Raw genomic sequence first — 14108 nt, forward strand, 5'->3', positions numbered from 1 at the left:
CTGGACGAGGGCCGGGGTCCCCGCCAGCAAAACCTGGTTTCGCTCTTTGCAGCCTTTATCGGAACTGGTTATTGGTGGCACCGCCCGGTTACGAAGTGTATCTGCCCCGTCTCCTCCTATAACCCCCAGCTTCGAGTCTGGGATTCTCTGTCCCGCTGGGGAAGAAGGTCCAAATGCGTCTAGAGCGATCTTCCTTCTCGAGTGGAAAGCGTTTTCTCGCGGCGAAGCCGGAAGGAAGTTCTAGGGAAACAGCGCCTCTCTCCACGAAATCCTCTCTGCTGGACGTTGCCGATACCCACTGAGAGGCGGCACGCGCTCCCCCCTGCCCCGCGCCCCTGCCAGTACTTCCTGAGTATCAGGACATTTTGCAAGACAGCCCCGAGAGGGAGAGAAGCTGTAAGGCACCGACCCTCTCCATCTCGGCGACCCGGACGTTGGACGTGCCAGGTGGAGCCCAGATTCCAACGTCCTCGCTGAGTCCGCGTCTGGCCCTTTCCTGTCCCCAAGCTCGTCTCGGGCCCACGCACCCTCACACGCACACAAGGACAAGACTGCAGCGGAGCCGCTCGAAGACTCTCCACGTTTCTCCTACGGAAAGTGAATTGTTATTCCCACCCAAGGAAGTCATCTGAGAATTGTCGGCGGACAGAGGCTAGCAGAGATGAGAAGCAAGGCCCTCGCTGTAGGACCTTAACGCCCATCACTTCTTTGTGCTTCTGGGCCCGTGGCGTTGGTGATAACAAGGGGATTGACAGACGCCCGAGACTTTAGTAAAAGCGAGCCCAACTAGCAAATTAAACGGTGACGACTGATTGGAGACACTGAGCCATCCCCCCAATTATTTTAAGTACTAGAGTGCAGCGGCATGAATGACGCGGGGCGAGTACCATTTCCAAGTGGTCTCAGGGCTGGACCACCCCCCGACCTTGGTCCAGGGGACTGGGCTTCTGCTTTTTCAGGAGGGCGCGCCGCCTGGACCGACCCTGCTGCCCTGACTCGGTAGATGCAGCCCGCGCCCAGGCGGGGAGAAGCCCATCTGGCCTGGCCGCGGACTCCGTGGAATTTGGCCGGGACTCAAAAGCAGATTATCCCAGTCTCGGCTGAAACTGTAGCATCAGCTCCCTTCGCCTTTTCTCTGGGAACCAGATTGGCCTGGTTGTTGCCTCTAATCATAACGTGAGAGACGTCTCTCCTCTATCTGTTGTCTCTGACCAACGAAGGATGATCTTTATAAGCAATTTTAAAAATAGAAACATGGAACCACCCCCTTGATGAGCTAATGAAAACCACACCTAATCTTCTGGGAACTAAGTATTAGCCTTACTTCCTACATAGAGGTCTTCCAAATATAGTTGCATTTTAGGGAGCTGGTGAAATGGCTGCTCCAGCGGGGTTCTCTCTGGCTGTTCATTGCTTATGCAGTAGCAGATTTCATCTGGTGGGGTGAATTAAGAGATTTTACTCAAATACATTTTTAAAGTCTAGCAAAGATTGGATCTGGTGACCCGGATTACCAGAGAGAGAGGACAATTGAAGAGAAAGAAAAAGTTTGCAGACTACTTGCATTTTTCTCCGTCAAGACTTTGTTACACAGGCTTGCAAAAGCAATACTGCTCAGCATGCTAGAACAGTGAGGTTTAAACTTGCCAAGGAGAAACCACCGGAGCGGGAGCGCGCACAGCCAGAGGTGGCTGATTAAAGCACGTTACAAAACAGCTCTGGAAGCTGTTTGCACCCAACAAAATGCACTTGAAAATTGAGTTGCAAGGTTGCAGTGTACTTGAAGAGGCTTTCTCCACTGGCAGGTTGGGACAATAATAGGTTTGTCATCTGTAGTTTGGAAATCAGAGCTCATTTACTCAACAGAACCAAAATGATGAACAGTGGCAGGTGACCCAGTCAGTGCATCAGCCTATGTAACCTTGGGCTCTAGACTAATAAACAGAATACAGGACACTGCTCTCCAGTCTTCTTCATATTCAAAAAATATAATATTTTTAGAGAATACTGGGATAAACTGGAGAAAAGTAGGGGATACCTATATGTGGCTTGGTGAAAAATGTATTTCTTTTTCTTAAATTATAATAACAGTAAAATACAAAAGGGTTTGAGGAAGATCATTAAATATTGAATTTCAGTAAAGCTTTAAATAAGATTTGGGGCTCTCACTGCTGTGGCCTCTCCCGTTGCGGAGCACAGGCTCCAGACGCGCAGGCTCAGCGGCCATGGCTCACGGGCCCAGCCGCTCGGCAGCATGTGGGATCTTCCCAGACCGGGGCACGAACCCACGTCCCCTGCATCGGCAGGCGGACTCTCAACCACCGCGCCACCAGGGAAACCCAAGATATCTTTAAAGTTAAGAGGAACTTGAGCCTGATGTCATGAGCATAACTTTTTCTGTCTGCCTTTTGTTGCAGCTATATACGTATTTACCCATCAAGAGGTTTAAACGATGACCTCTTTAAACTTCTGACAATAACCTTCAGATGAGAAACTGTACAGACACGTGAGTAATCAAGTTAAAACCACTATTACCGTCTTTAACTTTTTTGAGCAGTTGAACTTGTATGTTAGAAGTCCAGTAGGTCTTATTTTTTTCATTGACGGAGGTAAGTTTCTTATGACAATGTGAGTGGATTTCAGTGATAATTGAACTTTTTCATATTAAGTCTTTCTAAGTTACAAAGCTGTAATTTGCAAAACTTGCATATGCGCTGTCAGAGAATTTAGCTTGGATGCCACTAAAAAGACACAGCAGATGGAAGGATGAAGCACCCAGGGGAGGAGATTCAGGACCGCCAGACCCACCCTGTCCCCCCACTCCCAAGGCTGATGCTCCTTGGACTTTGGCCCTGCTCCTCTGGTACCTGAAACACAAACTGCTTCCTCCAGCCTGGCCCGGGCCCCCTGCAGCTGCTGGCGATGAACCTGCTGGCCTCTCGCAGCATCTTGAGGGGGATTAGGATTCCAATAGACCTGTGGGGACCACCACGTGTGCATCATTACATTCTGCTCTGCCGTCGCCGCCGCCCTGGCCACCCTACGGCATCCCAGAGAAGATTGCAGAGGCACCTGAATGCCTTAAGGAATCCAGGGGTATCTATATTCCTGCCGCATCGGCATGCAAGGCTTTTCCCTGCAGACCACCCAGGGGGCGGACAAGGATGAAAGGGACAGTCCCCTCTGTCCTCATCCCTCCTGTGCCTCTCGTCACCTTCTGTACTCACAGCTTCTGCCGTCACTGTGCAAAGTGGGAACAGCAAGGAAGGAGGGCAATGGGGCCGGGGCAGAGATGGAGGCCTCACATGCGGGAGATGGGGGGAGAAATCCCCTGCTTCCAGATGCTCCCAGCTGTGGCCGTTGTTTATCTCTGAAGGCCGTGTTTAAACCGGGCCTAGGTGTGAGTCAGACACCTTTTGTTCTCATGTGCAGAGAGCTAAAACTCGGGTCTCTCAAAGGACCTACATCACGCCGTTCTGTATGAAATGTATTACGTTTTCTTGTTCGTTGCTTTGTGCTGTGACTTCCCCAAATGTGAGGTCCATGAACCACACTTTGAAAACAGAAACTACTGCTCTGTACTTCTCTCTCCCACCCCCCAAATGGAAACTCCTGGCACAGCATTTCTTAATCTCGGGCTTCCGAGATTACCACATGGGTTGGGATGCCCCCAGGAACTGTTCAAGGCTCTCTCCTCCGGCCAGTGCAATAACTTTCATTTTTCCCATTTTTAGAGGGGGGGAAAAGGGCTCAGCAGTGAGGCTCCCCCAAACTGCATGGGGCCAAATGTTGGAGCAGTCCCTGATGGATTTGTGGAAATTATCTCCTAAGCATCTCCCACGACTCCTTATTAGCCACAGTCCCCTCATCCCAGGACCACACATCACCTGCAAACACGATGTGAGGGACTACCGGCAACTTATTGCTTGGGTGAGGCAAGGAATTGTTTTAAAAAATTAAGCACAGGCTGATCTGCAAGTGTAAATGTAGAGGTAGAAAAAAAAAAAAAACACCAGAAGAGCATCCTCTCCAAAAACAATCATTACTAACCTCCTTTGAAACGGTGTTCTTCACACATTACATGTTAGGAAATTGGCCGTATTAGTATTTCAACAGCCTTTAAAAAAAGGTGTTTCATGCTTATTCTCACGTGATTAGTTTAAACCAAGTGAGTTAAACTCATTTTGGGGTTTGCCGTTGCATTTACAACACTAAAAACAATTGCCAGCAGATTCCTCTCAGCGTGTATTGGGGAGACTTCTCCCCTTTCTTAACCAAAGCCCGGGATTAATGTTCATGAGAACATTTTGCTAAGTATCAAGATGCTTCGATGGATGACTTCATAATAATGAAGCATCCTGATACGTTCCGACCACATTAAAAATAATGCTCGTAGCTGTCGTATTTTAGGCACTAGCTGCGTCCCGAGCACTGTGCCCATTGCTTTCCTGAGATGGGCACTAGTCTCTCTTTTTTGCCAGTAGGATTTACATGACTTTAAAGAGGCTAACTAATGTGTCCAAGGAAACCAGACGTTAATCCATGTCTGATCCCAAGTCCAAAGAAGCAATGTCTTGCATCTACCAGCACGGGGTTAGATGGATGCAAAAGCGCCTGGGTGTCTGGCTGGGTCTGCTGGTGCCACTCGGAGGAGAACAGGACTGAACCTCAGCCCGTTGTGAAAGGCCTCCCACTGCTTTCCCATCTGGCCTCTCCTTTGCAGGAGGTTGGTTTTCCTTTTCAGGCTCTAGCCTCTGGCTCCCTTCTGCCACATATGAATAAATTTCAGACATACCTCTACTGGGTCTTCAGGTGGATAATCTTTTATCTCTAACCGTGGGAGGAGAGGTTCTGAAAGCATTTCAGCTGTCTCCCAGGGGGTAGAGATGTGGAAGAGGGCTGAGCCCAGGAAAACTCAGAAATAGAACGCTAGTTTTGCTTATGCTTAAGGGAAACCAGCTTTAATGTCTCTTGGGGTCTGTGGGAGCCCAGAGAGACTTCCTGCCCCCTCTCAGCCTGGTTCTGGGTGGGATGATGGGTGCTTAGAGGCACTGCTGGGGCTTAAGAGCATCCTGAGATGTCCTCATGGATGCTGAGGGCGGATGGACGGGCAGTTTTTCCCACTCACCCACCCAGCTCTGGCACAGAGCACAGGCCCCCGAGGCCAAGGCTCTCCCCAAAACAAGGGTCCTCACCCAAAGCCCTACAGAGGATGGATGGAGCCTCCTTCTATCAGCTCACCGAGCCGGTGATAAACTCTTCAGGATCTGTGACAGCTGGTTGTTAAATAGAGTCATGACTAAAAATAAAATTATATAAAATTACAAGTAAATGAAATATATATTAAAGACAATGTAATAAATATGAAAAACTTACCACTTCCCAATTATTTTGTTGCATTTTATTGCTTTCCAGGCTCTCACTCATGTCTATTACATCCACATGGTGGAAATACTACACCGTGAGGGGTTCCTGTATGTCTCTTTCCAATTCTGCACTTGGTGGCCTCGAGTTAGTAACTGAAAATAGGCCATCGTGGGAGTATTTACACCACAGAAACCAGCAAATGCTACAAACTAGGGCAGGGCTTTCACAAAGCTGGCTGTTAAACGTTTGCCTGCACAGAACTGCGTCCAGGTACTTGTGACACCCTTTTTAGGTACTTCTGACACACTTTAGGTTATTCGCTTTTGTACTCTACCCTCCCTTTTCTAACACTCAATAATTCATCAGAATAACTTTTATTTCTACCCAAGTAGCAAAATCTCCAACAATGAAGGGTGATCGTGGGCCCCCATCTCTCTGTCATTCCTGGAGCTTCATCTCTGTTCTAACAGTAAAGCCATGGGAAGGGGAGAAGGGCATGGAGGGTCTGTCCTGAGAGCGAGGCCGCAGCCTGGGCTGACCCCTCGGGAGCGGTGGCAGTGGACACTTTCCTTCATAATCTAAACTGCCAAGCTGATGCTGGCTGGGTTTACGATCAGGGTTGCCCACTGCCTCTTAGGAACCCCCTGGGGAATTCTTGTTCAGTATAAAGGGGCTTGGGCCCCTGAGATATGAATTTCAGAAAGCTCCAAGAGAATGGGAGTATGGGGCAAGCAAAAAGAACATGTCTTGCATTCACACCTGTGCTTTACCACTTTCTGTCCATGTGACTGTAGGCAAATCAATAAATTCATGGAGCTTTAGTTTCTTTATGTATAAAAAGGGAAACAAATAAAAATTACTTTGTTTTCATTTTGCTTTTTACACTCTCCTTTCCTTTTTTTTTAATAACATCAAGTGCTATCAACAACTTACAGCTTTGACACCAGGAGCAAAGTGAAATCCATTATTATGGGTCTTTATACTAAAATACTTATGAAAAACACAATACTTTCATATATTTGTCAGTTCTTATCATTCATACAATAACCTTGAAAGTGACTGTCATTAGGTCTGTTTGACATTTGAGGAATCTGAAATTTACAGTAAGTAATTTATCTGAGATTACTCAGATAATACACAGAGCCATAATTCTAACCCACACTTGCTACTTTCAAAACGCTGCATCAACTATACTCCAATATAAAATAAAAATTTAAAAATAAATTTAAAAACTACATAAGTAAATAAACAAATAAACAAACTAAAAAACCAAAAACCTATGCAGCCATTAGATTTATGATATTCTTTGACATAGCGGGTGCTATAAGTCATTCATTCAAGAGCCACTTAAGGGGATCAATAGACTCCAGGGACAAACCTCACCGTGCATCTGCTGCTACTTATTGTCCGTGAAGCCGCTGGCCAGTCCTCCCTACTTCTGCCTGCAGCCCTGCTCTCAGAGGCCACACCAGCCTCCCCCAAACCCCATCTTGGTTGCTTGAAACCTGCCACTATGGGTGGTTCTAGCTAATTGAACTGCAGGAGAGTCAACAACCTGGGCTTCACCCACCAGATCCAAGATTCATGAGCATATTCCAGGGCACAGACGTCTGAGAGGGGCTGGAAAAGTAAGATGCCTCTTCTTAGCCATAGATAATTAAAGTTGGAGAAGCTCCAGACACACCACATGTAAGCGCCCCTGTTCCCGGTGCTCAGGTTGTAGCTTTAACTGTCCCCCAAAGAACTCCAAATTAGAGATCACACCAAGAATCTGTACTTTGTAAAAATTTAAATCTGATGGCAAAACAAGCTATGTTCAGTAAAGACATTCTGGTAAATAGAGATAATGGAATGTGCCCCCTGTCCCAATACTCAGGTCAGCCATAACTACTGTCAACACTGCAGGGAACACCATTCTGACTTTTTTTTTTGTAATGCACAGAAATTAAGATTTTGTTGCCTTTACCCCTGGCGACTGCTTCTAAAATTAGCTTTGCAAGTGAGAAGCAAAGAGTAACCACCACACTATTTAGAAGGCAATTTGCTCACTCATTTGTTTATTCACCAAACACTTCAGTGAGCACAGTACGGCAGGCACAGTTCCAGGTGCTGGGAAACAGCAGTGGACAAACTCAATGGCCTTCAGGGAACCTGTAGCCTGGGGACAGCAGAACACTGAAGAAACAAACACATATAAGAGGTCAACTTCTGACAAGTGCCGCGATGGAAATGAACAAGGCGGAGGAAGTAAAGGGAAGTGAAAGATGCTTATGAACTGGATCTTGCGAAGCTCAGAGAGGACGTTTCTGAGAATGTGCCCCTCACATAAAGATCGTGATGTAGATGATAGCAGCCTGGTATAGGTCAGAAGTCACCATGTAGGTGTAGCTGTTAATCGCTTAAATCCATGCTTCAATTTTGTTATGAGCTGATGTCGATCAAGTCTCAAAGTAAGCAAAGATCTTAGAGGTGATTTAATTTAACACCTTCACTTTATAAATGATAAAGATGATGTCAGGGTGGTGACTTAGCCAAAATCATGTTACTAGCAAAGAGAAGAAATATGTCTAGAGGCTAACTTTTGTCACCCACAAATCCCATCTATTATTACTATAACATGCATCTCCTTTTAGAGAAGCATAATATAAAGAAATGTTGCTCTATATTGTTCCCATAAATACACTGTAATCAAATATAATCAATTAGATAGTATCTGGTATCTTTTTTTTTTCCCTGATGCAAAGTCTGGGGTGAAAGAAAGAACAAGGGTTTTAGTGTCAGTTACATAACATCCGGATGCCTTTTCTTTTTCTTTTTTTTTTTTTTCTTTCTTTCTTTCTTTCTTCCTTGTCATTCCCTAGCTGTGTGATTTGGAAAAGCTACTTAATCTTCTGGGCTTTAGTGTCCTTACTTATGAAACCAGGATGCATCATAAATGTGGTTTTTATTCCAATGTTTAAATGGAGAAAATAGTGAGAGGTTATAAGGGGAAAATATAGCATACATAGAATGATAAAAGTTAACATCTTCTACACAGGGGAAATAGAGTCAAGCTTGCCAGTGGTTGGGTTTTTCTTGCAACTGAGTAGGGCTCAGGTTAGTAACAGAAACCCTGGGTCAGTGTGTGGAGAAACCTGGTAACCAATCCAGCAGTTCGAAGCTGTATCGCTGTGGTTTTTCTCTTTAAGTAACCAAACCTTCCGGTTTTCTTTGGTGCCTGTTTTCTAACACTTGCTTTATTTATTGCATCATCAGCTGTGTGGTAGGGGTATCATTTTTACCAGTGAACTGGATTATCCCTCTGCAAATCTCCCTGGGGTTCTTGGAAAATTATCTGAAATTGATCACAGCCAGGGCATTTTGAAGGAAATACCCAACTAAGAAATCATCAACTGTTCTACAGAGTTTGCAGAGGTGTTAGGAAGATCTTAAGAATCTCTTTAGGTCAATTTAAAGGTCCAAGTTTAGGTTTCAGAGATCTCCATGGAATGCTCATTTTTTTAGAACACTGAAACAGACAGGAAGAAGCCTAATTTTAATGTGTTTGAGCCTTTAGCTCTGAGGCTCCTCAAGCAGGCTGCTTTTTTCCTATCCCAGCTGGGGATATCCCACAGACCAAGCAGTAGTGGTCTGATCCAGGGAGAAGATGTGGCTCCATCCCAAGGATGGGAATCACACTCTTCCCAGATACCAGTCCCCTCCAACTCAAGGCTGCTTTCCTCTGACTTGCAGCCCCTGGCAGGTATTTCTGCCCAGAAAAAGGCATTCTCACTGTGGCTTGTTGGCAGCAACATTTCCAGATGTGTGGGCAATGCAGCCAGTGACAGATGGCCCAGAGAAGGGACACCAGCCTGCAGAGGAAAGAAACCTGGTACTGCAATCTCACTTCCCTCTTGCCTCTTCAAAGAAATTTTCTTTCTTCTTTCTTTCCTTTCCTTTTTTTTTTTTTTAAAGAAAATAAGATATGAGTTAGCATTAAATGTGGCAAGAATAAAAATGAATATTTCTGTGCTGGTGACTATGTGTCTGAGTTCATGGGTTTGTTGGCATCTAAGGTCATGGACCTCATCATTAAAGACAGGATCACAATGAAAACTCACCTATAAGTGAATCAGTAGAACTCTTTGTAATCTAAGTAAAAAAAAAAAAAATTGCATAAGCATGGACTTCCCTGGTGGTGCAGTGGTTAAGGATCCGCCTGCCAGTGCAGGGGACACGGGTTCCATCCCTGGTCCGGGGAGATCCCACATGCCGCGGAGCAACTAATCCCGTGAGCCACAACTACTGAGCCTGTGTGCCACAACTACTGAAGCCCGCACGCCTAGAACCCGTGCTCCACAACAAGAGAAGCCACCTCAATGAGAAGCCCGCGCACCACAACGAAGAGTAGTCCCCGCTCGCTGCAACTAGAGAAAGCCCGTGCACAGCAATGAAGACCCAACACAGAAAAAAAAAAAAAGTATAGGCAAATATAGCCATTATTATTATTACTATTAAGAGGAAGTAAAATACGCCACCTCAAAATATACCAGTTTAGTATATTGATTATTCTGAATTAAGCTCACTTGAAAAACAGCTGGTACAAGACACACTGACCCTCCTTTTCCCCCTGAAAGCAGGAAATAAGTGTCCCATGTGAAGTTATCCTCCCTGTACCAGGAGGGTAGAAAGACATCCTTATCACCAGAGACAGGGAATTCAAGGCTGAGAAGGCTGTGTAAACAAATCTCACTTGCTCACTAATTTACTGCCCCAAGCCCACACTTCTTCGTGTTGTGGATTCTTCACAAATTACTGTTTCTCTGTCTAAAAGGTATAAAAGCTGTTTGCTTGGGCTTCCCTGGTGGCGCAGTGGTTGGGGATCCACCTGCCGATGCAGGGGACACGGGTTCGTGCCCCGGTCTGGGAAGATCCCACATGCCAGAGCGGCTGGGCCCGTGAGCCATGGCCGCTGAGCCTGCGCGTCCGGAGCCTGTGCTCCGCAACGGGAGAGGCCACAACAGTGAGAGGCCCGCGTACCGCAAAAAAAAAAGCAAAAGCTGCTTTTGCTTTAGTCACTTCTTTGAGTCTCATATTTTTATGGACTCCCTTCCATACAAAAATTCAGTTTGTTTTTCTTCTGTTCAGTGTGTCTTGTGTCAATTTAATGATTAGATCAGCCAAAGAACTTAGAAGGAAAGAGGAAAAGTTTTCCTCCCCTGCATTACAAATATGGCAAAAAGCATCTCCATGGAGAAAAGTACATAATAACTCCAGCAATGACTAGATTAGATGAGGTGTTTTTTCATGGGATAAACAACTTCTTCAGAAAAGTGTAGAATTCCATGGGATTCTACACACACACACACACACAGAGGCACACACAGAGCAGTGATTCTCAAGCTTGAGCATACTTAACACTAACAGCTCGTAAAAAAATGCAGATTCCTGAATCCCACCCCTGGATAGTCTGATTAAGTAAGTCTGGGGGTACAACCCAGAACTCTCTATTTTAGCAAGCTCACCAAATGCTTCTGATGCAAGAATCAGGTCCCTGGACCAACTTCAGAAATCCCAGCATCCCCAAAGAGAAAGAACACTTAGTGTGAAATATACAAAGTAAAACTGCAGGAACATTGGTATCACATTTCCAAAGCCTATGTTCACATTTTAAAACATTTGATTATAAGCATTTGTACAGGACTCTCAACCTAATGTTCCATCTTCATGTTCCCCAAACAGCAGCAACCACTTTAAAAAAAAAGTCACAGGAGAAAGAGAAAAACTGTCAGTGCCACTACTTTACATAAAGCATCTCAGGGGGAATGAAGATACAAAACACTTTCAATTAAGGCAACTTTGTAGCTCAGAGCTCTGTTTAGTTCACTTAATAGAAGAGATTCTTGTGGTCCTAATAGAAATATTTCCCGTGATTTGAGGTTTGTACAAAAGCCCTCTATGTGTCTGGAGGTGCCTGAACTACTCTTTCTTTAAGGGTCTTCTGTTGTTGTTTTTAAAAAGTACTGTTAAAATATCATACTTTTTCTTGAGAAAGAAAGAGATATTGACCAAGCGGGGACTGTTGGTTACCCTAATTACTATTCTACCTTTACTCACAGCCTTTTTTTTTTTTTTACCTTGGGCAAATTATTTAATCTATGCTTCAGTTTCCTCACCCATAAAATGAGGATGATAATAGTTTATTTTATCAATTCTAAGATGAACATTTTCCCCATATTTTGATATTGCTGAAATCAGAGTGCACCTCACCATTGACAATTTTTTAAAAAGCATTGTGTCCTACATTAATTGGCAGATTTTTCTTAGAGGTGCATAAAATAATGGAGTGTCTTATAATGAGGATGTCTTAGGTTAGATGAAATATGATAATAATTGGATATCCTAAGGTTTTGTGAGGGTTAACTGAGTCAAAAAACAAAATGCTTAGAACTGTGACTCGCTAATAATTAATCACTTGATAAATATAATCTTAATATTCTCACCCATGGATGGATTATAAATTAACTAGTCCCTCCTTGGTGGCCCTTTAGATTGTCTCCACTATTCCTACCATTATATTCTGCATCAAATATCTTTGTATGTAAACCTTTAAGTGCACCTCTAATTAGGACAGATTCCTAGAAATGGAATTACCGGGTCAGAAAGCAAGAACGCATTGAAAAGATGGACTTAAAGTCAGTCAAACCTGGGTTAGGATCACCAAAGGATCTTAGTCATTTTATGTAATCTTTCTACATCTCAAGTTTTGCAGGTATCAAATGGGGATAATAATAAAATCCACGGGTGTTACAGAGAAAAACTACAGGCCCAGAATGGCATCACTTGGGCTAAAGCCCAAGATATCAAGCCTCGACTTAATACCTAACCTATTTGCAGTTTCAACCTCCCCTGGAAATGTAATCTTAATCAACCAGTCTGGAATTTCCTGGTCAGCACCAGTGACATCCTCTATCACGTGGGCCCTGTCCATTCCCCCCACGGCCCCCCAGAGGAAGAGGCCAGCTGTTTGATAAAATCCCTGCTATTCCCTTCCCACCCTGACCCCCCAAAAAAGTGTCCTGGCCTGAAAATAATCCTTTCCTTTCTTTTGCTAATAGCTCCCTTGTCCCGCCCGTCTCTCTATAATAACCCTCCATTTTGTATAACCCCCTGGGGTGCCTTTTAGTTGCAAGGTTGGGTGCTGCCCTGTTCAGGGACGGTTGAATGAAACTAATCAGAGCTTCAAATATACTCGGTGGAATTTTGTTTTTTTAACACAGGCATATTGTGAGGTTTAAATTAAATGATGCAATTAGACAGCATACAATACTGGCCCAGAGTAAGTTAAAAATGAATGTAAGCTATTTTGCTGGGACGTTGAGACGCCAACAGTAAGCAGGGCTTCGCGCCAGCTTTGAAGGGGTCTGAGCTGCACTGCTTGAAATCACCAGTTTCCAACAGTGACCCCGTGTGGCCATAATAGAAACAGCATCCGCGGAAAGGAGGCCTGTGTCGTCAGAATTGATGAGATTCCCTCAGTTATTTCTCCCGGTGTTGTTGACCAGACCATCCGCTGGCAGAAGCCTGTGCCTGGGATTCTTGAACAACCTGAGATAGACAGACTCAGGGAAGGGATAAGGGGCTCCGCCGATCTGAATAGAACGGCCTGAGCGATTGCTTTAAAGGTTGACAGGGGATGACCTCCTAGATACCAATGAACTGGGGAAACAGTTTATCATAATTTCTGTGGAAACTGCATGGGAACAGTTGATCTCCCTGCATAATATAACCATGAGACATCACTTTGGCAGTCGTATTTGTCCATTATAAATCCCAACGAATTCTAAGACTGAATTTTAGTGAGTGTTTGGGATGGGCAGCTATAATTCACCAAAGGCCTCCTGGCTTGAACTTCTGGAGCAGAAGTTTATATCATGAGCACATTGAATATATTTAACAACTGGCTTGTCAGATGATCAATTTTCATATTTTCATCGATTGTATGTCACAGAACATCATGCCAACCTTAATTCCCTGGTTTCTACAACCTACTTATAAAGATTAACTAAAGAGAATATGATTTTAAAAGAAGCTTTTAGTTTCTTAAGTAGATAGCTTCTAGGGCTTCCCTGGTGGCGCAGTGGTTAAGAATCCACCTGCCAGTGCAAAGGACACAGGTTCGAGCCCTGGTCCGGGAAGATTCCACATGCCGCAGAGCAACTAAGCCCGCGAGCCACAACTACTGAGCCTGAGCCTGCATGCCACAACTACTGAAGCCCGCACGCCTAGAGCCCGTGCTCCGCAACAAGAGAAGCCGCCACAATAAGAAGCCTGCGCACCACGATGAAGAGTAGCCCCCACTCGCAGCAACTAGAGAAAGCCCACACACAGCAACAAAGACCCAAGGGAGCCAAAAATAAATAAATTAAAAAAAAATCACTCACCTTATGCCCATGTAAGGATATACTAGTATCTACATATAGTTTATGAATTCATAACGTAAACTTTTTCTTATTTTTCTTGATATTTCTAGGCTATGAGTTTCACCTGTAAGTTTTTTCAAATTGTCACAAATGTCCAGAAAACTTTCCGATATATTTATTGAAAAAAATTCACATGTTAAGTAGACTCATGCAGTTCAAAGCCGTGTTGTTCCAGAGCCAACTGTACTTTAAATCATCTCTAGATTACTTACAATACCTAATACACTGTAAATGCTATGTAAAGAGTTGCTTTCATGGGGAGAATTCAAGTTTGGCTTT

This window comes from Delphinapterus leucas, chromosome 2 (assembly GCF_059928025.1).
Source record: "Delphinapterus leucas isolate spDelLeu-1000000601 "Yukka" chromosome 2, BTC_Dleu_Yukka2, whole genome shotgun sequence".
Taxonomy (NCBI): domain Eukaryota; kingdom Metazoa; phylum Chordata; class Mammalia; order Artiodactyla; family Monodontidae; genus Delphinapterus; species Delphinapterus leucas.